At 41.9% G+C, this 24,972-nt stretch overlaps 1 long non-coding RNA gene across 10 annotated transcripts; it reads left to right on the top strand.

Moving 5' to 3' along the window:
- Positions 1-251: 251 nt before the first annotated feature.
- Positions 252-24,343, top strand: LOC104605088 (uncharacterized). 10 transcript variants are annotated; one of them, XR_016085264.1, is made up of 6 exons: positions 252-1,546; positions 1,755-1,978; positions 19,093-19,208; positions 19,610-19,806; positions 23,532-23,861; positions 23,938-24,343. It is a non-coding gene; the product is annotated as an uncharacterized LOC104605088 (long non-coding RNA). The 10 variants fall into 10 exon arrangements; XR_016085262.1 differs by having other exon boundaries at positions 19,093-19,228; positions 23,536-23,861; XR_016085261.1 differs by having other exon boundaries at positions 19,093-19,228.
- The last annotated feature ends 629 nt before the right edge of the window (positions 24,344-24,972 follow it).

Below are 24,972 nucleotides of genomic sequence, written 5' to 3'. Positions count from 1 at the left end.
TGAAATAGCATGCAACAGTTCCGGGGGGGGGTTGTCGCATAACAAAGTTTCAGGGAGCTAAGTTTCATCAGTCACTAAGTATAAGGTCGTTATCTGTGAATATTTAAAATAAAACCACCGGTTAATTGCGATTCGCCCTTTTAGTTAGTTAGTTATTAGTTAGTTACTGTTAGCGGCCGTCACTGTTAGAATCTTTGTCACTCGTAGAGGAGGGCAAGAATGCACAGTAAAATTTGGATTTGACAATACATGAACGAGTTGCAGACTCGGTGGACACCGAAGTACCGAACCGAATCAGGCCGAATTGAATTTGACCCGCGATTTAAACACGAGAAAACCTTACCGGGACTCGGAGTCTGAGGAATCGGTACAGTCACTGTGAATTGTGATCACTGATCACGAGGAATTGGAGGCTTGAAGCCGATACACTCGCAGTAAATTGGGACAGTCGCAGCAAACGACGATACGAATAGCCGTTTGCCTTCGGGACCACGACGCTTGAGAGTCTGAGAGGAACTAGCCCTCGATTTCGAGGACACGGACGTACATGGCTCCATCCAGCTCAATGTGCTTGGATATTGCAGGGAAAGACGGGACAAAGGGGTTAGTTAATCTTTTAGATCCTGTTTTCGTTTTGATACTCGAGGATTTTGCTGAATGTGAGTGAGTTTGATCCGCCATTATTAGATTAGAAGGAGATAGATTGCAGAGAATTCGGACGGTGGTGGAAGGCCTGAAGGATTTTTGTTTGTTTTTTTTTTTTGATAATTAAGGCCTGTAGGATTTTTGATGCGGAGCAAGAGGAGGTAGTGGCAGGTCCGGCAACCGCAGGGCGAGGAGAGGATCCGTGGTCTGAGAGTCGCTAGGAATCTGGTATGGAAGTATAAAGTATGAACAGTGCGCTTTTCGTCTGCAATGGTAATGACCTAACAAAGTAGTACATCATCAAATTACTCTTCCTAAACCCTGTTCAAGCCTTCCAGGTTCAACAGTTCAACTCAAAGTTTTTGCCCTTTAATCCCTGTGCAATCCTTTTCGTGATGGGACGAAAAGCGAAAGGGAGAGGACGTGTTGGCTGAAAATAATAGGATTTTTTCTTCTGTTGAGAAGATCAACTGATAGATCTTTATGCCTCCCTCAAAACCCGCAAGTTCGACCCCCCCCTGCTTTCACTTCTGTTTTACTCTCGGAATCAAAGTATAGACTTCTCACTGTCTCAGAAATCAATTTGCTAACCGAGGATAGTTCTGGTTTTGGGGCTTTGCAGAACATCTCAAGGTTTTCTTCTTCTCCACAGACTTCTCATTCTCCTTTTGAGCTTAAAACCACAATGAGACCATCTTGTTATCATCGCTTTCTCTTTCCATCAAGCGGTGGTCACTGGTTCCGTTCTCAGACCATTTTTGAACCCAAGACCTCCGATGGCCTTACTGTCGATGTCATTGTTGCTAGTTGATGGACTATAACTCTGACGAAAGCGAAGGCGATTGGAAGAGTCACGCCACTACCACCGCTCAATCCATTCAGCTAATCAAGAAGCGCTCAGGTGGAATTACTATGTCCTCATTTCGGTGATCTTAATTCTGTTTAGTGAATCATGTGATAAGTTTCTCTCGTTCTTGTTGACATTCTTGTTTTCTGGAATTCATTAAGTCTCATAAGGCGTGTAAGTCTGTATTGGTCGTATTGGATGCCGTATCTTACTTCACTATATTTCAATTTCGACATGAAGTGTCAGTTTTGTATGATGACAGTGGAAGACGACGGTAGTCAGGTTAGAGATGCTATCAATCTAACCTTTGGGATGGCCCTGTCATGCTGGGAAGATAAGCCGTGAGCATGGTACTCTAATGGGTAAATGAAGGAAGTGAATGGATTTGAGCGAGAATTACTCGAACACATTGATATGCGAAAGCTTGCATGCAAAGAGAATGATGGAGAATTGAAATCAATGGGCCGTTGCAACTTCTTCCTCCAGGCATGCATTCTATCTACTTTCTTATTGCATCATTTTGTCCTCGGATTTGAGATGACTGTAGTAAGCTAGGCAGGAAAACATTTAAAAATTGTGCAGTTATCTTGAAAGATGTAATCCTGTATAAAAACATAGGTTGTATGTTTATGACATGATTTAAGCTAACAAATATAGTCTGTCTCATATCTGATATGATTTGAACTTACAAGTGTAACTAAATTTGAAAATTAAAACTTCCATAAATAATCAAAGGGAAAATCTATTCTGCTGGAAAGACAAAATACCAGAAGGGTTTGACCAATCAAAACTCTCCTGTGAATTTTGATAAATGCCACCTGATTGGTTGCCACTTTTATGATACTGGTTCCTTGGTTACAAGTTTTTCTAATATCAAGTCTTTCTGCTACCATAGTCGGCCTCATAATCAAAACTAAATTAATCTGTGGACCGTTATTTTGCTTGTAAAATGTTTCTGTATTTATATAGGTAAACCTACTCTTGGTTAGATGTCTTACACAGGTGCAAACAGATTTGGAGCCCAAAGACATTACAAAGTAATACACTCTCATACCAACTAAAAGAATATGCACCTTGAAAAAGGTGACATTAACTATGCAGTGAGCATGATTGCCGAAAGCATGCAATGATCTGGATTTAATATCTCATGATGGATATGCAAATTTTAATATAAACTTGACGTTTCCTGATGAGATACTGCTCACCTCAGGAGTCTCTTCGAGGGAGACCCTTCCTCCTGCGCAGAAATGAAGAGAGAGAGAGAGAGAGTATGGCTTCAATTGCATATCCTTTTATTCGGCCAACCCATATTTATAATGGTTTTTGAGTTACAAAATATTCTAACAAACTCTGTCATCTCTAACGAACTCATGCAGAGGGACCAGCTGACATGTTGCCTGTTGCAGTTAGGTGCTGATACGGTTTGCCTGGGTTCTTCCTTAGGTAAGTGCGAGTGACTGGAGGCCTGGGCCTTGATTCCCAACAGTTCCCCCTCCCTCAAGATGGGCCTTGTCCTCAAGGTCCAAGTCTGGAAATTGATTTTTCAGCTGCCAATATGGTTCCCACGTGGAGTCATGGTGGGGGAGCCCTGTCCAGGTTACTAAGGCTTCTTGCACTATGTTCTTCCCGTGATGGACCCAACGGTAATCCAGTATCTTGGCAGGTTTGAGGGTAATGCTTCCATCTTCAGTAGATGTTGGGAGGTTGTCACTAACCTTGGTTGGATCTCCCACGTACTTCTTAAGCAATGAAATGTGAAAAACTGGGTGGAGATGAGCTGTCTTGGGCAGGTCCAGGCAGTAGGCAACATTGCCTATCTATTCAATTATCTTGAACGGCCCAAAGTAGCGAGGAGAGAGCTTATGCCAGGCCCTTTTTGCTACTGAGGACTGTCGATAGGGTTGCAGCTTGAGGTAGACGTAGTCCCCAACCTGAAAGTCGACGGCCCTATGCTTTTTGTCGTACTGCTTCATGAGTTGTTGGGCTTTGTGTAAGTTCTCCTTCAGGAGGCTGAGTACTTCGTCTCGTTTCAACAATTGGGTCTCAACTTCTGCTACTGTGGTTGAACCCAGTTCGTACAGAAGGATAGGTGGTGGTTCTCTTCCATATATTGCTTTGAATGGTGTCATTCCTGCTGCCGCCTGGAATGTAGTGTTGTACCAGTACTCGGCCCATGGGAGCCACTTCGTCCAATGTTTGGGCCTGGAACCCACAAAACAATGTAGGTAAGTTTCCAAGCATCTATTCAGCACCTCGGTTTGTCCATCAGACTGAGGGTGATAGCTAGTAGATCGATGAAGCACTGCCCCCTGTAAACGGAAACATTCCTTCCAGAACTTGCTGAGGAAGGCCGGATCCCGATCCGAAACGATCGATTTGGGGGTACCATGGAGTCTTGCCACTTTAATGAAAATTTTAGCCACTGAAGCAGCGGTGTAGGGATGTGTGATAGGGCGATGAAGTGCCCATACTTAGAAAGCTTGTCAACCACCACCATAATCATTGTCTTGCCCCCAGAAGGTGGAAGGCTAGTGATGAAGTCTAAGGATATATCTTCCCATATCTGTGATGGGATTGGAAGGGGTTGCAGGAGCCCAGGAGGGGATTGGGCCGAGTACTTTTGTTGCTGGCATACTGTACACTGTGCTACGTGTTGCTCCACTGCCTTTTTCATGTTGGGCCAATAAAAATGTGATGAGAGCCTCTTATAAGTCCGAAAGATACTTGAATGCCCTCCCAACACCGAATCATGATAGAGCTTGTTTTCTTGGTGCTGAGATGGTGTGATTCCAGAACGGAGAGAATAGAAGAAGGAGAAGGGAGAAGAGAGAAAAGAGAGACAAAATTGAAAGAGGCAAAAGTCAACTGGCAGCACCAGTTTATTTTGGTATATATACTAGGGCGACCATACATAAAAAATAAAGGAGGAAATTACAAAGGTGCCCTTGCGGCACTAAACTTAAAATAAAGTTATGTTATTTCAACACTCCCCCTCAAGTTGGGACGTAGATATCAATCATGCCCAACTTGTCACATAAATCATCGCGCCACGAGTGATGTAAGCCTTTTGTACATATATCTGCCAGTTGCTCTTTGTAATTCACATATGGGATGCACACTTCCCCATTAACAATTTTCTCTCTAATTAAGTGTTTGTCAACCTCTATATGCTTAGTTCTATCATGAAGAACTGGGTTGGCTACAATATTGATGGCAGCCTTGTTATCACAATACAAGGACATAGGACCATCAACAGGAAAACCCAGTTCGCTCAACAGATTCTTTATCCACATGCCTTCAACCACCCCATGGGACATTGCTCTATATTCAGCTTCAACACTAGACCTAGCCACCACATTTTGTTTCTTGCTTCTCCATGTGACTAGGTTTCCTCCCATAAAAGAACAATACCCACTAGTAAACTTTCTGTCATCAACTAATCCAGCCCAATCAGCATTTGTATATACTTCAATCTTCAAATGACCATTCTTTTGGTATAACAAACCAGCTCCAGGAAACCTCTTTAAGTATCTAAGTGTTCTTTCTACTGCCTCTAAGTGTGTGGTCTTAGGAGCATGCATGAACTGACTAAGAACACCTACTGCATAAGCAATGTTTGGCCTGGTCATGGATAAATACAGGAGCTTTCCCACAAGTCTCTAGAATTGTTTTACATCTTTGACAACTTCCCCACAACAGTCACCCAGTTTGTGATTTGGATTAATGGGAGAGTCGGTTGGCTTAACCCCTAGTTTTCTTGTATCCTGTAACAGATTTAGGATGTATTTCCTCTGAGAAATGAAGATCCCCTTTTGAGAGCGAGCCACTTCAATTCCAAGGAAATATCGAAGGGGACCTAGATCCTTCACCTCAAATGTAGTGGCTAAGAAATCTTTTAGTCTTTGAATTTCAGCCTTTCAGTCAACTGTGATCACTATGTCGTCAACATACACTATCAAAGCTGCAATCTTTCCTTCCCCTCTTTTCACAAATAGAGTATGGTCAGTCTGACATTGTTTGTAGCCAATATGCTGTATAGTCAGATGAAACTTGCTGAACCAGGTTCTTGGTGATTGCTTCAAACCATACAAAGACTTCTTTAGTCTACACACTTTCTGCTCTTTGCCTAGGGCACTAAAGCCAGGAGGTTGAACCATGTATACCTCTTCCTCAAGGTCTCCATTCAGAAAGACGTTTTTAATGTCTAGTTGATGAAGATCCCAATCAAGATTTGCCGCAAGGGAGAAAATGACTCTAGTGGAGTTCATCTTGGCTACTGGGGCAAAGGTCTCTGCATAATCTACACCATATACCTGGGTAAACCCTTTTGCCACCAACCTAGCCTTGTACCTTTCTATCGTGCCATCAGCTTTGTGTTTCACTGTGAACACCCACTTGCACCCTATCGGTTCCTTACCCTCAAGAAGATCCACTAATTCCCATGTACCATTTTTATGTAGGGCATTTATCTCTTCTTTCATTGCATCTGTCCATTCAGGTACTAAGAGAGCTTCTGCCACATTTTTTGGGATAAGGACACTGTCAATGGAAGAAATGAAAGCACGAAAGGAGGGTGAGATGTTCTCATAGGTAACAAAATGGGTAATAGGATACTTGGTGGTACAAGAACTAACTCCCTTCCTTTTTGCAATAGGAATGTCAAGGTCATCACCAGATGGAATTTCTATGGCAAGAGGAACAGGAACATCAATAGGGATGATAGTACCTGGTTGGATATGATCTGTCTTCGGTGAATCTGATGATGTTAGCGGTACGGTTTCAAGTTGCTCCATAGCTCTCAAATTTAGCTGGCCCTTGCGACGACGAAAAACACGGAATGGAGGAGGGTCAGGCAAAGGAGGAAGAAACCGAACCTGAACTAATTTCTCCTCCACCTTACTCTCTCACTGAGGAGAAATCGGGAAAAAAAGCTCACTTTCAAAGAAAGGCACATCCATAGAGACATAGTACGTCTTGGAAACGGGATCAAAGCATCGATAGCCTTTTTGGGAAGAAGGATAACCCAAGAAGACACAAGGAATGGTACGAGGATCAAGTTTTCCACAAGTAGGAGAAAGGTCCTGGACGAAACAATGACAACCAAACACACGAATAGGAATAGAGAAGAGTGGAGCCTTGGGAAAAAGAAGCTGATGGGGGGCCTTGTACCCTAACAAGCGAGATGGCATACAGTTGATGAGATAGGCAGCACAAAATACAACATCCAACTAGAAATGTTTAGGAACATTCATGTGTATAAGTAACCCACGAGCAACTTCAAGGAGATGACGATTCTTTCTTTCAGCAACACCATTTTGCTTAGGGGTTTTAGTGCAAGAGCTACAGTGTATGGATCCGCACGAGGAAAAGAACTCCGTGAGATCATTATGGAAATATTCTTTGGCATTGTCTGATTGGAAAATTTGGATTTCTGTTTGAAACTGAGTGAATATCAAGCGTTGGAAATCTTTAATGATTTTTGGTACTTCATCTCTGGACCGCATAGGGTACACCCATGTATATCGGGAGTAATCATCAATAAGTGTAATGAAATATCTATAGCCAGACTTGGTTGCTAAAGTAACAGAGCCCCAGACATCAGAATACACAATATGGAAAGGAAAATCAGATTTATTATTTCTTGAAGTAAAGTGATTTCTACAATGTTTGCTCAACCGACAAGTTTGACATGTGAAATCTGACACTGACACTGATTTAAATAAACGGTAACAAAACTTTCAATGGCTCAAAAGATAAATGACCCAAACGACTGTGCCATAAAAGGACTTGACTCTTATTAGACTGACTCTTAGACTCAATAGCCACAAGACAAGCTTTATTCTCCAGCATGTAAAGACCATCTACCATATGACCTCTGCCAATCGTCTTCCCTGAGGCCAGGAAGGAAAAAAGGTTACTAAGCAGTTTAACGAATTTGTTATGCTACTAATAAAGAACAAATTTATGGGCAGTTTAGGAATGTTGTGAGGATTATTTAATTGTTATTTTACAGTTGTTGTTAGTGTGCTATCAGCCAGTTAGTTTCTTTCTTTCTTATTAGTTTGTTACTAGTGCCACCAGGGGCATACTTGTAATTTCCCATTCCTTCTATATTAAGTTAATATAAATAACTAAACTGGTAGCAGCCAGAATAGTTTTTTTGGTTCGTGTCTCTCAATCATATCTTCCCCTTCTCTTCTCTTCTCTTTCTCTCTCTCGTCTCTCTCTCTCTCTCTCTCCATGAATGATTACATGGTATCAGAGCAAGGTTCTGGGCTATAAAAACCTGTTTCTCCCATCTGAACCTGCTTTGTCCTCTTTCTTCTTTGATTTCTTGGACGTGGAAGATAGAAAAACCCTAGCAGGCCACTTGTGGCTCTTCCTTTGGGTTCTTCCTTCGTCGTAACATCAAGGAGACCCTAGCAGAAGAAGGGCGATGCAGTAAAGACTCCCTTCCTTATCTGTTTGATGCTGTGAAGTTAATTTCTGGGTTGGCACCTTCGTACAGGTGCTGGACAGGGTATGTGTTCTTGTGTTTTTCTATGGCCAATGGTGTGAAAGCCTTACTTTTTTGGTTTTATACCTTCGTTTAGATGCTAGACTGTTAGATTGCATGTGTTGTAGTTGAACTGCTAGTATACTATTCTAATGGTTGGTGTTGGGCTGATTACTAGGCTGATTACTGGGCTGTTTTAATGGCTGAACCATCACTGAGTTGATTTCAACAGTTCTTTGTTTTTTCCACATTCCAAAAGTAAATTTCTTGGGGGTTGGTATTCTGATTGTGGTTGTTGTGTAGTTGTGTGGGATTTGGTCTGATTCAGCAATACTCTATGGCAAACTATGATTCAACTTCATCGGGGTTTACATCAACCCGCAGCACAGCTGGTATGGGAAGTGAAAACATGATGTTTCCCATGCCCATTACCCCTTTAAATGGTCTAAACTACCTGGAGTGGGCTAAAAGTGTAAAACTTTATGTAACAGAAAGGGGAAAAGCTGGTTACATAAATGGAAGGGTGAAAGAATCCAAGAGTGAGACAACTGAACATGATAGGTGGGACCAAGAAAATAGTATGGTGATGTCTTGGCTCCTTGCAGCCATGGAACCTGATGTGAAGAATAACTTTATGTGGGCAGACACCGCTAGTGAGATTTGGAAACAGGCCAAAACCACCTATTATGAGCAAAGGCATTATGCCAAGGTTTACCAGTTGCAAGCTGAATCCTCAACCTGTAAATAGGAAAATCGTAGTTTGTCTACCTATTATTCAGCCCTTACTTCCGTATGGAAAGAATTGGATCATTATCAGGCTATAGAGTGGAAACATGATGATGATGCTAAGGCCTACAAAACCCTGTCTATGAACCCTTGAGAGTTCAGATCTTAGGAAGTAAAGAGTTGTCGTCGGTTCACGAAGTATATGCCCTTGTTCAATTTGAAGAAAGTAGGTGGAGTGTAATGGTTACAACCGAGGGGGAGCAACAAGTTGCATTGGCTGCAATTAGTAATAACAACATGGGGAAGAAAAGTGATACCAAGAAGGCTGATGATAAAGACAAGTTGTTTTGTACCCACTGTCGGTGCTTACGACATACACGTGACACATGTTGGGACGTTCACGAGAAACCCAAGTGGGCAGTGAAGAACCAAGAACAGGGTAAAGGGCAAGGTCAGAAGAAGACGAACACAGCACATAATGCAACACATGTGGCAACCCAAGATACTCAGGTTGCTGATACCACCTTACTAATTCTGACCCCAAGGAAGAGATCATGAATTCCTTCAGAGACCACTTGTAGTCATATGGTAGGGCTTTGCGACAGATGGATAGTTCAGTCACTGGTACTCCTACTTCATTTGCATCTACATCAGGTAATGTGGCTTCTGCATTCCATGTCACCACTATCATTGGTTCCCCTTGGATCATTGACTCAGGGGCCTCTAACCACATGAGCAGTAAGCCGAACTTGTTTCAGACTTACAACCTTTTGTTAGGAAGGGATAAAGTGAGGCTTGCAGATGGATCATTCTCCTCCATTGCAGGCCAAGGATCAATATCTCTCCCCCATGGCCTTAACCTGAATTGTGTATTGCATGTCCCTCAATTTCCTATAAATTTGCTTTCAATCAGTAGTATCACAAACTCTTTAAACTGTAGTGTAACATTTTTTCCTGGTTCATGTGTTTTTCAGGATCTAACTTCTGGGAGGACGATTGGTAGAGGGAGCCTAGTGGATTGTCTATACATTCTCGACAACAAAGTTGGTCTCGGTGTCATCCTCAGAGTCATATAGTCAATCAAATAAGAGTCAATTTTTTCTGTGGCATAGTCAGTTAGGTCATGTTTCTTTTGGAATAGTAAAGTCTTTGTTTCTGATTTTATTTAAGTCATGTTCAGTGTCAGAGTTCCAGTGTCAAATGTGTCAGTTGAGCAAACAATGTAGAACAACTTTTCACTCAAATAATAAAAGATCAAGTGTTCCTTTTCATGTTGTGTATTCTGATGTATGGGGGCCTACTACTATAATCTCTGAGGGCGGATATAAGTACTTTATCACATCGATCGATGACTTCTCTCGCTATACATGGGTATTCCCTATGCGTAGTGGAGACGAAGTTCCAAAGATTGTGAAAGACTTCTAGAGGATGGTATTTACGCAATTCCATGTTGAAATACAGATCTTCTAATCAGACAATGCAAAAGAATATTTCCATGGTGAGCTCAATGAGTTCTTTGCCTCCCACAGATCTATTCATAGGAGCTCATGCGCAAGAACACCACAACAAAATGGTGTTGCAGAAAGAAAAAACAGACACCTCCTTGAGGTAGCTCACGGGATGATGTTACACATGAATGTTCTAAAAAGGTTTTGGATGGATGCTATACTTGTAGCTGCTTATGTCATCAATTGCATGCCCTCCAGAGTGCTGAACTACATGGCCCCTCATCAGTTGTTGTTCCCTCAGTCCCCTTTATTTTCCATTCCCATGAGAGTTTTTGGTTGCCGTGCCTTTGTCCATGATTTGTCTCCATCTCGAGGTAAGTTAGACCCTTGGTCCATTCCTTGTATCTTTCTAGGGTATCCCTCCTCTCAAAAAGGGTATCGGTGCTTTGATCCCGTTAGTCATAAGTTTTTTGTGTCTATGGATGTGTCCTTTGAATCTGAGCCGTTCTTCCCTGCTTCCCCTCAGGGGGAGAGTAGTGTGGAAGAGGAGAAGTAGGTTCAGGTCCGCCAAGTCTCTCTTCCTTCTATTCCGGACCTTGCTTCCTTTCGTGTCTTCCAACGTACACGCCGTAGAGATCAGCAATGTGATAGAGATGTGGAGCAGCCAAACATTGAGCAACCGGCACTGTTAGACTCCCAGGAGGTATGTCCAAACCCTATTGCACCTACTGATACTCCTACTCCTATTGTGGATGACCTTGACATTCCTATTGCTCAAAGAAAGGGAGTCAGGTCATGCACTACCAAACACCCCATTACCCAGTATGTCTCCTATGATCACATATCCCCCTCTTACCGAGCCTTTCTATCTGCATGGACAGATACTATGAAGGAGGAGATTAATGCCCTTCATAAAAATCAAACTTGGGAATTTGTGGATCTTCCAAGGGGGAAAGACCCAGTGGGGTGTAAGTGGGTGTTTACAGTTAAACACAAGGCAGACAAGATAGTTGAAAGGTACAAAGCAAGATTAGTAGCCAAAGGATACACTCAAGTGTACGGAGTTGACTATGATGAGACTTTTGCTCCACTAGCTAAGATGAACTCAATTAGGGTCCTCCTATCATTAGTTGCTAACTTTAACTGGGAATTGCATCAACTAGACATAAAGAATGCTTTTTTAAATGGTGACCTAGAGGAGGAAGTATACATGGTTCAACCCCCTGGATTCTGTGCCAAGGGAAGTGAAAATAAGGTGTGCAAGCTGAGAAAGTCTCTTTATGGTTTAAAACAATCTCCCAGAGCTTGGTTCAGTAAGTTTCACATGGCAGTTCAGCAGGTAGGCTTCAAACAATGTCATTCTGATCACATACTCTTTGTGAAGAAATGTTAGGAATAGGTTGTTGTATTGATAGTGTATGTGGATGATATCATCATTACAGGAAATTGGAGTTCATAAATACAAAAATTGAAACAATTCCTTGCATCTAAATTTGAAGTGAAAGATTTAGGTCCCCTGAAGTATTTCCTTGGAATTGAAGTCGCTCACTCAGAAAGAGGTATCTTCATTTCTCAAAGGAAATACACCCTTGATCTATTACAAGACACATGCAAATTAGGCGCAAGGTCAGCAGATACTCCCATGGATGTTGATCACAAGTTGGGTGACTGTGATGGTGAACCTCTGAAAGATGTGAAACAATTCCAAAGGTTAGTGGGAAAGTTGATTTATTTGTCCATGACCCATCCAGACATTGCCTATTCAGTTGGGGTTCTAAGCCAATTCATGCACTCTCCTAAGAAACCACACATGGAGGCAGCAAAGAGAGTTCTTAGATACTTAAAAATGTATCCCGGAACAGGTCTACTATTCAGTAAACATAATCACCTAAAGGTGGAAGTCTTTACAGATGTTGATTGGTTAGGTGTTGTGGATGATAGAAAGTCCACAAGTGGGTATTGCACATTTGTGGGAGGAAACCTAGTGACCTGGAAAAGCAAGAAACAAAGTGTGGTAGTAAGGTCAAGTGCTGAAGCTGAATATAGAGCTATGACACATGGGGTGGCTGAAGTCCTTTGGCTAAAAAATCTTCTAGGGGAGCTTGGAGTTGTTGTTCATAATCCTATGTCTCTTTACTGTGACAGCAAGGGAGCCATAAACATCGTCGGCAACCATGTCCTACATGAGAGGACCAAGCACATTGAGGTGGACAAACACTTCATAAGGGAAAAATTGGAAAAAAAGGGAAATTTGCATCTCTTATGTCAACTCCAAGGAACAACTCGCTGATATCCTCACAAAAGGACTTCCATACTCGCAGCACAATGAGTTATGTGACAAGTTGGGCATGATAGACATATTCAGCCCAACTTGAGGGGGAGTGTTGTGAGGATTATTTAATTGTTATTTTACGGTTGCTATTAGTGTGTTGTCAGCTTAAGATGTTGTTAGCCAGTTAGTTTCTTTCTCTCTTATTAGTTTGTTACTAGGGAGTGCCACCAAGGGCATACTTGTAATCTCCCATTCCTTTTATATTAAGTTAATATAAATAACTAAACTGATGATAGCCAGAATAGTTTTTTTGGTTCGTGTCTCTCAATCATATCTTCCTCTTCTCTTCTTCTCTTCTTCTCTTCTCTTCTCTTCTCTTTCTCTCTCTCATCTCTCTCTCTCCATGAATGATTACAAGGAACATGTAGAGCATCAGAGAGGGTGAGTCCAAGAGGAAGGGAGATGGTTCCTTGACCAGCTATGGTGGAGAAAGAACCATCAGCAAGTCTCACCTTGTCCCGACCAGATAATAGATGATAAGATTGAAAACAATTGGACTTACCCGTCATATGGTTCGAGGTTCCAGAGTCTGTTATCCAAGGGGATTCTGAGGGATGAGAGGACACATGGAAAGCTGTGGCAAAATTACCGTTACCTGATGTAGATGCAAAGGAAGTTGAGGGTGGAGAAGCATAATCCATCTGGTGGATTGCCCTCCCATACAACTCTAAATGGACACGGAAACAATTAATGATTTCTTCCCTCGGATCAGTCCCGGAAGAACTCGCAGTGGTGGTAGATGATTGAGGCTCTTGAGAAGCTAAATTTGCTGCATTAAACTTTCTCTGACCTTGTTGTCCTAGCTTCTTATTCTGATCCGGCTTTTTACTCATTTCCTGAGCCCACTTTGGCTTTCCGTGAAGTTCCCAACATGTCTCCCGAGTATGCCTAGACTTCTGACAGTCTGTACACCATAACTTATCTTTGTTATCACTTTTCTTCTAGAAGTCATTCTTCTTGAAGGAATTTCCACCACCCGTAGCAACACTCCCTTTAGCTGCTAAAGCCACATGCTCTCTCTTGGGATTATTCATCACATTCTATCTGCTCTCTTCTAAATGCACTAGAGCATATATTTCTTGTACGGATGGGAGGTCTTTACCCCCCAATATCTAAACCCTGATAGATTCATATATAGGATTCAGCCCTAGGAGAAAGGCAAACACTCTTTGCTGTGAAACCAGAGACTTGTATACTTTGGCATCTGCATCACACTTCCAGTCTATATTCTGATAGTGATCGAGTTCCTTCCAAGCAGAAGTTAGGTCTGAATAGAAGGCGAAGAGACTCTTCTCCCCCTGTTTACAAGTTGAGGAGGCAGCCTGCAACTGATATATTTTAGCATAATGCCGTTGTTCGGAGTATGTAGACTGTGCTTGTTCCCATATCTCATGAGCTGTTTCTGCCCACATGAAGGTCTTTTTCACTTGTGGCAGCATAGACAATAACAGCCATGACATCACCATGCTGTTTTCCTGGTCCCACCTATCATGTTCCACACCATTAGACTGGGGTTCTCTAATTCTGCCATTGATATATCCTGCTTTTCCCCTTGCAGTTATGTAAAGTTTGATTCCCCTTGACCATTCTAGGTAATTAAGGCCATCAAAGGGAATCACAGCCATGGGAAAACTCATGTCAAAACCTCCACTCATCCCACTCTGACTAGAGGTAACACCAGACATACCAGAATCTTCTGAAGACATAGAAACTAAATCTGATCAGTCACAAACCAGCTAGAGAACAAGTTTTTTAATTCAGTTCAGACCCACAGTACAATCAAAAACAGGTTGCAGTTCAACTACACTTCTGATACAGTTTCCAGTTCAGCTACACTTCTGGACACAAAAAAAAGAACTTGTTCTCACTCAAGGAAATCACAGCTGATCCCACACCATTACTGTTCTCAGATTTCGGCCCTACTGAACCCTTTCAGATTGATGACACACCATTCCAGATGTGTAAGGAGTATAAAAAAAAAACAGATCTGACCATTCTCTCTAGCAACAAAACAGCTTTCACACAGTAACTTAGCTTCTATACGAGTAGAAGAAAAAAATCTGCTGCCACAGCAGTTACAGATCTGTAATCTTGAAGTAATAACACCTTTCTGGGTAAAAAAGGGATCACTCGATCCACATACAATGAGAGAAAAATACTCTCACACCAGCCGCAGGTCATTAGACCCACATAACCCATACATCTGGGTACAAAAAAGGATCAGTTCGATCCACAAACTGAGGAAGAAAGAACTAAAAAAAAAATTCAGCATTTGATTTTTTTTTTCTGATAGTTTCTGGGCTCATGACCAAGAAAAAGGAACAGTCTTGCAATGAGCTTCCTCACACGTCCACCGATCTTGTTCTTTGGTTCGACCACCAATAGTCAGAAAAGGAAAGAAGCGCCGCCCTGGTCCTAAGATTGGATCTGCCGCTCTGATACCATGTTTTCTTGGTGCTGAGATGGTGTGATTCCAGAACAGAGAAAAGAGAAGAAAGAGAAGGGAGAAGAGAGAAAAGAGAGAAGAGAGACAAAATTGAAAGAGGCAAAAGTCAACTGGTGGCGCCAGTTTATTTTGGTATATATACTAGGGCGACCATACATAAAAAATAAAGGAGAAAATTACAAAGGTGCCCTTACGGCACTAAACTTAAAATAAAACTATGTTATTTCAACAGAGCTCTAGCAAGGTTTTTTGATGTGCAGAAGTAGAAGAGAGAACAAATCTCCCAGTAAAAAACAAGTATGGTCCCTTCATAGTGTACCCCAGTGTAAAGGTGGGGTCTTGCAAATAGCTTTGCCGCACCTTTTCAAGGCTGGGGGTCGCTTCTGGCCTCCTCTCGTAAAGCTTCAAATAGGGGATAATGGGGCTGAGAGTTTACTAACAAGGACAACTCAGTCTTCCGTGACAATGCATCTGCGGCCCGGTTGGTGGCTCCAGGCTTGTATTCGATCAAAAAATCAAAGCCCATTAACTTCATTACCCACTTTTGCTGATCTGGGGTGAGGGCTTTTTGGTCCAGTATAAACTTTAAGCTTCTCTGATCAGTTCGGATTATGAACCTTCGACCCAACAAGTATGGTCGCCATTTATGGACTGCCAGCACTATTGCCATAAGCTCCTTTGTGTATGTGGACTGGTTCTGGGCTCTAGTGGAGAGGACCTTGTTGAAGTAAGATATGGACCTCCCATTATGCATGAGCACCGCCTCAAGCCCTATACCAGATACATCACATTCAACCACAAAGGTCTCCTCGAAATCCGGTGGGCTGGTCATGGCCTGCTTAAGGGAATCAAAAGCCTGCTGGGCCTGCTCCGTCCAAACGAAGCCATCTTTTTTGAGAAGCCCAGTTAGTGGGGCTGCTAGCGACCCATAATTGCATATAAACCTCCGATAGTAGCCAGTAAGGCCCAAAAACCCGTGCAGGGCTTTGACTGTCTTGGGCGTGGGCCAGTCCTGTATACAAATTATTTTCTCTGGGTCAGCCATGACCTGTCCAGCTGCAACCACATGGCCCAAATAATGGACTTCAGTCTGTCCAAAAACACACTTCGAAAGTTTGGCAAACAATTGGTGCTGTTTCAGCAAGCTCAAGGTTTGTTCCAAGTGCTGGAGGTGTGAATCCCAATCCTTGCTGTATACCAAAATGTCATCAAAGAAGACCAAACTAAAACGTCGGAGATAGGGTTTGAAGACATCATTCATGACGGCCTGGAAGGTAGAAGGGGCGTTGGACAGCCCAAATGGCATAACTAGGAACTCGTAGTGTCCATCATGGGTTCTGAAGGTCGTTTTGTATACATCTTCAGGGTGGGCCCGGACTTGGTGATAGCCGGATCGGAGGTCCATTTTTGAGAAATACGTGGCTTGCCCCAGCTCATCTAATAGCTCGTCCACAACCAGGATCAGGAACTTATCCTTGACTATGATATGATTTAGTGCTCGGTAAATCTACACAAAAATGCCAGGACCCGTCTTTCTTTTTAACAAGGAGTACTGGTCTAGGCTGTATCCATCCCTTGTGCAGGAGCTCCTTCACGAGCCTCTCAATCTCAATCTTTTGGAAGTGCGGGTATCTATAGGGCTGCACGTTGGTAGGGGCTGCCCCTGGAGTTAGGGGTATGTGATGGTCCTGGTACCGAGTTGGGGGAAGCTGATCTAGGTCTCTAAAGACTTCTGGGAATTGTCCTATCACCCTTTGTATATCATCTTGGTCCTTCTCAGATGGTTGGACCTCATTATCTAGCCTTAGTAAAGGCTCAATAGGCCCTGGGCCCATCTGCATCAGCAGTAAGTGTTTCTTCCCAAAACCCCCCTTAATCATGGATTGTAGACCTTTCACTAGTGGGCCGGGTATCTCCTGACCTTGTAGATGGCAGCGGAGCCCATCACAATAGAAGTCCATGGTCATGTGTCCCCAATCACAAAGGACCGGGCCCAGTTGGATTAGCCATTGTACACCCAACACTACATCTGCCCCGCTGAAATCCAATGGATGCAGGTCCACGATGAAAGTGTGGTCTTGGATTACCAGCTTTTCGTTTTTACAAATACTTTCACATTCAATATGGTTACCATCCGCCACTCTAACAGCAAATGGAGAGGTGTAGAGAACCGTCATACCTAGTTGGCGAGCCAATACTTGTGTGACAAAATTCAGTGTGCTCCCACTGTCTATGAGAACGGATACCCAGCAGCCTGAGATTCCCTTCAACCCTCATAGATTTGGGGGATGCCAGCCTTGTCAAAGCTTGTAGAGAGAGATCTCGGGGTTGTCATATTGGGTATTGTCCGGCTTCCTCTCCTCAGCTAGTTCCTCGTCATCTTCCCCTCCAGTCTCCTCCCATTGCAGCAAGAACATCCTCTGGGTTTTGCATCGGTGACCAGGCCCAAATTTTTCATCACAATTGTAACACAGGCCCTTCTCATGCCGGGCCTGCATTTCAGCCCAAGAGAGGCATTTGAAGGGGACTGGGCTATTAGTTGGCGGTGTGGGTCCTTGGGTGGGCTGAGTGGTCTCCCCAACAGGTCGAAGAGGTTCTGTCATGGGCCTAGGAAGAAGCCCATCTTGACGTGATGGAGTTTTTAACAGGGGCCCAGATGGGCAGGTCGTCACCTTCCTTAGTCGGTCGAGTCACTCCTCCTGCAATCTTGCTAGTCCTGCAGCTGCAGACAGAGAATTGGGCTGAAGGGCCTTCACCTCTACCTTGATGTCGTCTCTCAACCCTCCGACAAAGCAACCGACCAGTGCCTTTTCCGGCCACCCATATACTCTGGTGGCAAGCCGTTCAAACTCGACTTGGTAGTCCCGTACTGTTCCCTTCTGTTTTACCCTGGAAAGCATCTCGTCGTAGTCATCGTAGACAGTAGGACCAAATCGTATGCACAACGCCTCCGTGAACTCTTGCCATGAAATTTGGGGACGGGAGTGCCTGAACCACTGGAACCTTAGAATCACCTCCCCTTCCAGATGGAAAGAAGCAATGGTCATGCGCTGGAGTCCCTGTATGTCATGATATTCGAAGTACTTCTCAGCCTTTAAGATCCAGGGAATCGGATCTCCTCCATAGAACATCGGAAAGTCCAGTTTGGTGATTCTTCCCAGTACATAGTTTCCCCTCCGGGTGCTGCCCCAGCTAGATTCTTCATTGTCACTATCTCGGCCTATGGCGGGGGTAGCTTTCCTGACATGGCTTCTTTGATCTCCTTAAGCCCTGTGACCACCTGGTGGAGGTCGACTTTGATCTTGTCCACCCTCTCGTCCAGAGTCACTGATCGTGTGTTGGTCATCTTCGATCGTTCAGGTTGGCCAACCTGGCTCTGATACCAATTGATGAGATACTGCTCACCTCAGGGGTCTCTTTGAGAGAGACCCTTCCTCCTGCGCAGAAATGAAGAGAGAGAGAGAGAGAGTATGGATTCAATTGCATATCCTTTCATTCGGCCAACCCATATTTATAATGGTTTTTGGGTTACAAAATATCCTAACAAACTCTGTCAGCTCTAACGAACTCATGCAGAGGGACCAGCTGACGAGTTGCCTGTTGCAGTTAGGTGCTGATACGGTTTGCCTGGGTTCTTCCTTAGGTAAGTGCCAGTGACTGGAGGCCTGGGCCTCTGGGTTGGGTCTGGGCCTTGATTCCCAACATTTCCACTAGGAATTCATGAAAACTATACTAAGGATGAGAAGAAGTGCAAAAAGCCTTGTTATCTGGGGAGCAGCATTCCTGCTCTTGCTTTATAGAGGTAAGTCCATAGCTTCCTTTGCTACATGATTTTATTTGTTTCCCTGAACTGTAAGCTGCATTTATTTTTAATTTTTTCATAGAGCATGTGAATATCTTGCTACATCTGGGGTGACAGTACATATAACCCTTAAAAGTGGAAACAGGTTTGGTATATGCATGTAAAAGAATGTAAAAGAGAAAAACAGGTTTAATGAAGTTAAATTACCTTTTCTCCAAAATATATATGCATGTAAAAGAAATCAATGCAAATCTAATTTTGGTTATACCTTGCTATATTGGACCTGAATTTGGAATTTGAATTTATTTTGTCCCAACTAAAATGCAATTTATTGTTGGTACATGATGCAGGTTCAAGCAGGAGCTGGGGGTACAGAGAGCATGGATTGGGCTGCTCTGGTCATGCAGATGTATTATGTGGGATCAATTCCGTGGATATGGAATTACTGTAGTGAGTGAAATTTCTGGTGAGATTGCTGGAATAAAGGTTCATTTTCTTAACCATCCTTCATTTTAATAAGCATGCATATCATCAATGTTTTAAAAGGCATGGGAGGCAAATGCCTAGAGGTGTGCTTCCAGGTGAGGCGCCCCCATAAGCATGCATACCATCCTCTGAGGTGTACGTTTCAGGTGCACGAGGCATGTGTCTTAAACCACTGTTTTGAAAATTGGACTGGACTGGACAGTCAAACCGTTTGGCCTGGGAACCAATCAGGTCACCGGTTCCGTTTTGGCCTTGAACCATTATTTTGCAAAAAAACGTTGAAATGGTCAGGGAACCGCTGACCTAGGCGGTCAAACCGCTAAACTGTTCGACCTGGGCAGAGTTCACAGTTTAATAAAATATTTAATTCTTCATCAACAGAGAAGAAAGGCGATGTAGAGATTGGAGAGAAACTGTCTTAGATCTGAGAGAGAGATCAGAATGGGTTGGGGGAGAAACGGTTCCACTGCTGTTTGTTGCCATCATCATTACTAGTGAACATTGCCTCCTCCTCCTTCTTCCTTCCTTTTCTCAGCCGGCAGCCACCTACCTCTCTCTTTTCTCATAAAAGAGTACATGTATGTATCATTATTTTTACCTTAATATTCCAATCTAAGGTTAAGCATATCAAACTGTTTGAACCGTTCGACTCGGATGGCCGAACTGCTGACCCGGAAACTGGTGGTCAGAGCGGTTCCATTTCCAGGTCGGTTTTTAAAACCTTGCCTTAAAACACTTTTTGCATGAGGTGTGTGCCTCATGCACTCACGTGCCTCCACATTTTAAAACATTGTATATCATTGCCAATGTGCTTTTCCATGGTACATGAGTGTTATTCTGAGTGCAAGTATGCATGTAGAAATGGTCAAAAGAAAGGGTGATTTCTGTAAATGCTAGAAGTCAGCATGATTGGCAGTCAAGTGTGTTGAATGGAAAAAATTGTGTTTGCCTTTGTCCAATATTAAAATGCCAGTCAAGTGTGTTGAGTGCTTGATTGGCAGCACGCTTTTCCATGGTAGATGAGTGTTATTCTGAATGCAAATATGCATGTAGAAATGGTCAAAAGAAAGGGCGATTTCTGTAAATGCTAGAAGTCAGCATGATTGGCAGTCAAGTGTGTTGAATGGAAAAAATTGTGTTTGCCTTTGTCCAAGATTAAAATGCCAGTCAAGTGTGTTGAGTGTTTGATTGGCAGCACACTGAATGGGATATCCAAGGGGATCTCTGATGCATATGTGTGATCAGAATAAAACATAAATGCCTCCTCCCTCCAACTATAATTTATGGTAATCAAAAGAAAAGATCAAGAGATATGTTTAAGTCTCCAGGTCGTTGCTTGCTCACATCATATGATGTCTTCATTTCCTCCTGTCCTGGATTTCAGTATTTCCTTGTAAACTAGAGAATCTTTTTGATAAAACTTATTACTGTAACCCAGGTGATTTAGATGAGTTAGACATTTTGCATATGTAACACATTTATCCAAATTCAAAGAAAAAAGACCTTGAGCTACTTGCTATTTCTATATAAATAGTAAGAACATACATCAAAAGTCTTCTTTAGAAAAGCAAGGATATTTGTGGCCTCCTCTGGAAGGTTATACAAATTAAACTTTGATTGGAGCAATCAAGGCAATCCAGGTCCATCTTGCACAGAAGGGATTTTGAGAGATAAAGAAGGAAATGCCATGGCTTTGTTCTTGGGACCTGTGGGTGTAGGTGACTGTATCAGGGCTGGACTGCTAGTTTCTATTCAAGCAGTAAGTTAGCAAATGAGCTGAATTTGGGAAATTTGTTGATTGAGGATGATTCTAAGGTGGTAGTGGGGTGGCAGAAGGAACTGGAGACTGTTATTTGGTGCTATAGAAATGAGATCAAGAAATTTAAATGGTTAACAAGGAATATGAATTTGACAGTACAATGGGGAATCAGCTAATGCTATGGCTGATCCTTTAGCCAAGCAAGGGGTGAATAGGGATCAACTACATTGGGCTCAATTGTAATCTTTATCATCAGTAATCTGTAATAATTTAATTAGATGGCGTGCGCTGATCTCAGTTGATCAGAAATCTGATAAAACTTCAGCAGAAAATAAAGAAATAACAGAAGAAGAAGAAAGAAGGAGAAGAGAAGAGAAGAGGAATGAGAAGAAGAAAGGGCGCAGAATTGGATATCTTCTGCCGCCCAGAATTTTTATTTATATACTCTCATTAAACATAAGAACATAAAGACACCTATGCCCCTGCCGCCCAACTCACTCCTTAGTCAATAATGACAGAAATAACAATAGGCCCAGTAAGGCCCAGAAAACTAATAAACAGATAGTAATAATAGGCCCAAAATAATAACAATTAAATAATAGGCCCAAAACAACTGATAATGGCAGGGACTTCACTAAAACTAGTCTATTTCTCCACATAATTATTTTATAGGGAGAGATAGCATCTTGCGTCTCTCCAAGGGTTGCTTGTACTTTTCGAATCTTTTGAATTAATAAATTCTTCATTTATCAAAAAAAGAAAGGATAGTTCTACCCTTTTCTTTTCCTATAAGGCTTATCTCTATCACATCTTTTCACTTTTCCTTCATCTTAGCCCACAATCATACTTGTCATTCCTATGAGAGTAACAAGTGACGATTTATCCGGAATGCTTACACCAGATAGAATGTGTGACCCCTAACATGCTCGAACTTGTGTACTTGAAAATTACAGTAAAAATTATTGTTGACCTTTAAGATTCTGCAACCAAGAAACAATTTCAGTGGTATGACTAAGAAAGCCAGAATTAGAGATGAGTGCATTAAGGACTTAGGAGTATCTCCAATTAATGAGTTGGCTAAGATGATTTGCTCATGTCCTTAGACAGCCAGTGAGGAGTGATTTGGTGCTAGTAGAAGGCTCTCAAAGAGAAAGGAAAACTAATGAAAACATGAAGTGGTAAAAAAATGTAAAGACTTTTAATCATGGTTTAAAATGTCCCTAAATTTCCTAATATTTCCATGATATATTTCCATTTCCATGGGTAGCAACACAAAATTTTACTAGAATCGACATATTTCCCGATGAACAATACTAGCATTATGTGGAGTGCAAGAGATGGTATTATAACATAATTTGGTGACAATATTGTAGATATATGGATTAGCAATGTTATTACCTGCCTAATGCATATAATTACCACTTTAATCTAGCTCAATATTCATTTCAAACATAAAGTTAAATATTAGTTCTTGTTTGTGCATTTTTTGAGTTTAATTTTGCTTGAACTCATTCTATCATGTCGATTTGAATCTTAAGGTTTACAGGACAACTTCACAACATATTATTTTGTCTATAACCTTAGTTTCTTAGCTTGGTTTAATGATTTGAAACAATATTAAAAAAGTGTGCCTATGCTTCTTTTATCATTTCATAAAATATCATTCTATGTTTTTTGCATATTTTATAAGGTTTCCACCTTGTATGTAGTTTGTACAATATTTCCAACGTCTTTTTATTAGGAAAAAGATTTCATAAATTTAGTAGTCATTAACCCATTTCCCCATCTCAGATGATTACATCATATTACAATTTGCCCAAAATAGAAGAGGCCTGTCAACTCCTTGTTTCGCCCACATATCTGCTATCCCATTGACAGTCCTTATGACATTTTCCACATGTTTCTTATATTTGGACAACTGACATTTCAACCGACATTGACATTTTAAATTGTAATTCAATAGAAAACATGGCTCTAGAGTCTAGATAGAGCATAATGGCAGGTAAAGATTCATGTTGCCAACCTCTTAAGGCTGACTGGACTTGAATTCAGTTCCTTACTGGATGAGTTACACACTAGTGCTCACATGATTTACCGAGTATGAGTTCCCTGTTGGTGTTCTTGTGAATCATCACTAATTTAACATTAGAATTTAATTGTATGTAATATATACCAATTTAATAAAGTAAATAATGTTAATGTTCATGTGGCAAAAATATATGAATGTTAAGTATGTATAATTGGTAAAATCAGAAAAGGTAGGATCAGAAACGATCATGTACATAATAAAAATAAAAGGTGATCTGTTGCAAGTTGAAGGGTTTAGAAGAGCTAGGGGCAGGCTAAAATGGTCGGTTGAATTAGAAGAAAATGAGGTCTCACAATTTAACAATGGATGAACATGTTTCATATGGCCAATATAATTACGACAAGGCTTTGTGCACATAAAAATGTATTATAATATAGTTAAATGCTAATACTAAAATTTCAAAAAATTCTTAAGAAATAGGATACTTGACTGGCTGATAGCAACTGAACATCTAGACAGGTGTGCTGATTGACTCAATCTTGTTAACGGCGTGTAACAATCAAAGTGGATGGTGAATATGCATTTGGATATGACAAAGGAGAAGTTGGGGTACACAGGTTGGTGCGGATTTCACCTTTTGACAGTGGAAAGTGCTGGCTTACTCCTTTTTCTGCTGTGGCTGTTATTCCCATCTTGTGTTCAAATTAAGGAGCCTGACCTTCGCATTGAGTGATTCCATGCCGGAGGTGCTGGAGGCCAGCATGCCAATGACTCAACACAACTGAAAGTGCAGTAAGAATAGTGCATATCCCTACAGGAGTGATTGCTACCCTTCAGAAGGAGAGGTATGCAATATACACATTTCTCCTGTTTCCATTAGTTTTTGAAACGGCTATGAAGTTTGATTTCATGCAAAAGCAGATCACATCAAAACAAGGCAATTACAATGGCTATGCTTCAATCCCGATTATACCAGCTTGAGATGGCTCGCCAAGCTCAATTGAATGTGCAGCATATACAATCTCTCACTGAAAGCATGGTTAAGGATCTAAGAACAAACCATGGGGTTTCTGATCCTGATTCTGTTATTAAGGGAGATCTGGATGGCTTCATATTGAGTTTCCTATCTGCTTCCTTGGGCAAAGATGAAGACGATTTACGAGAGAAGATTGCTATTACATGACCATGGGTCTCTTTCTCTTAACCTGCTCGACATCCCATGGTTCCTAACTTCTATTTGTTCAGATTTTTGGGGACATGCTACCTCCTCTTGTGTAACCCCCTCTCAAATCTTATAATAAAAAAGCATCACAGTTTTCTCTCACAATTCTCTCCAAGTTTCTTTAGTTAGTGGACCTTTTTACCAAAACAAGAGGTTAGTAAACTGATTCTTAATTTTCATGAAATGGTAATTTGAGACTCCAAAGATTTTATTGGTTCCTCTCCTCCAAAGATGTGATTCTTTCATAAATTAAGTACCCTACAACGCAAACAGAAAAGATAGCCCATGAGGCCATGATTGCAGTCACTGGTGAATTTGCCTCAAAAGCGCCCAAAATAAAATGGTGATAAAGAAAAACAACTTATATTGCTAAGCTCAATTGGTACGTTAACTGATTCACTCAGAGAAAGAAAGAGGGAAGGAGGGAAGAAGGAAGAGGAGGAGAATGATTCCACGCTCACCGGCGGCGATGACGGCAACAGCGACGATGAGATGGCAACAGCGGTAACAATGCAGATGACAGATCTGATATCTGAGATATGAGTTCTCGGATCTCAGATCTGAGATTGATTTTTCATTTTTTCTCAGATCTCTGCAACTTTTTCTTCTTCTCTCCCTGGATATCAGATCTGAGTTCATGTCTCAGATTCAGAGTTTCTCCCTCTGCAATTTCTCAAACCGTGAACCACTGTCCAGGTCAAACGAATCAATGGTTCAACCGCCCAGGTCAGCGG

Source organism: Nelumbo nucifera, chromosome 4 (assembly GCF_055504915.1).
Source record: "Nelumbo nucifera cultivar China Antique chromosome 4, China Antique-T2T, whole genome shotgun sequence".
Taxonomy (NCBI): domain Eukaryota; kingdom Viridiplantae; phylum Streptophyta; class Magnoliopsida; order Proteales; family Nelumbonaceae; genus Nelumbo; species Nelumbo nucifera.
This window is presented reverse-complemented; position numbering and strand designations above follow the sequence as displayed.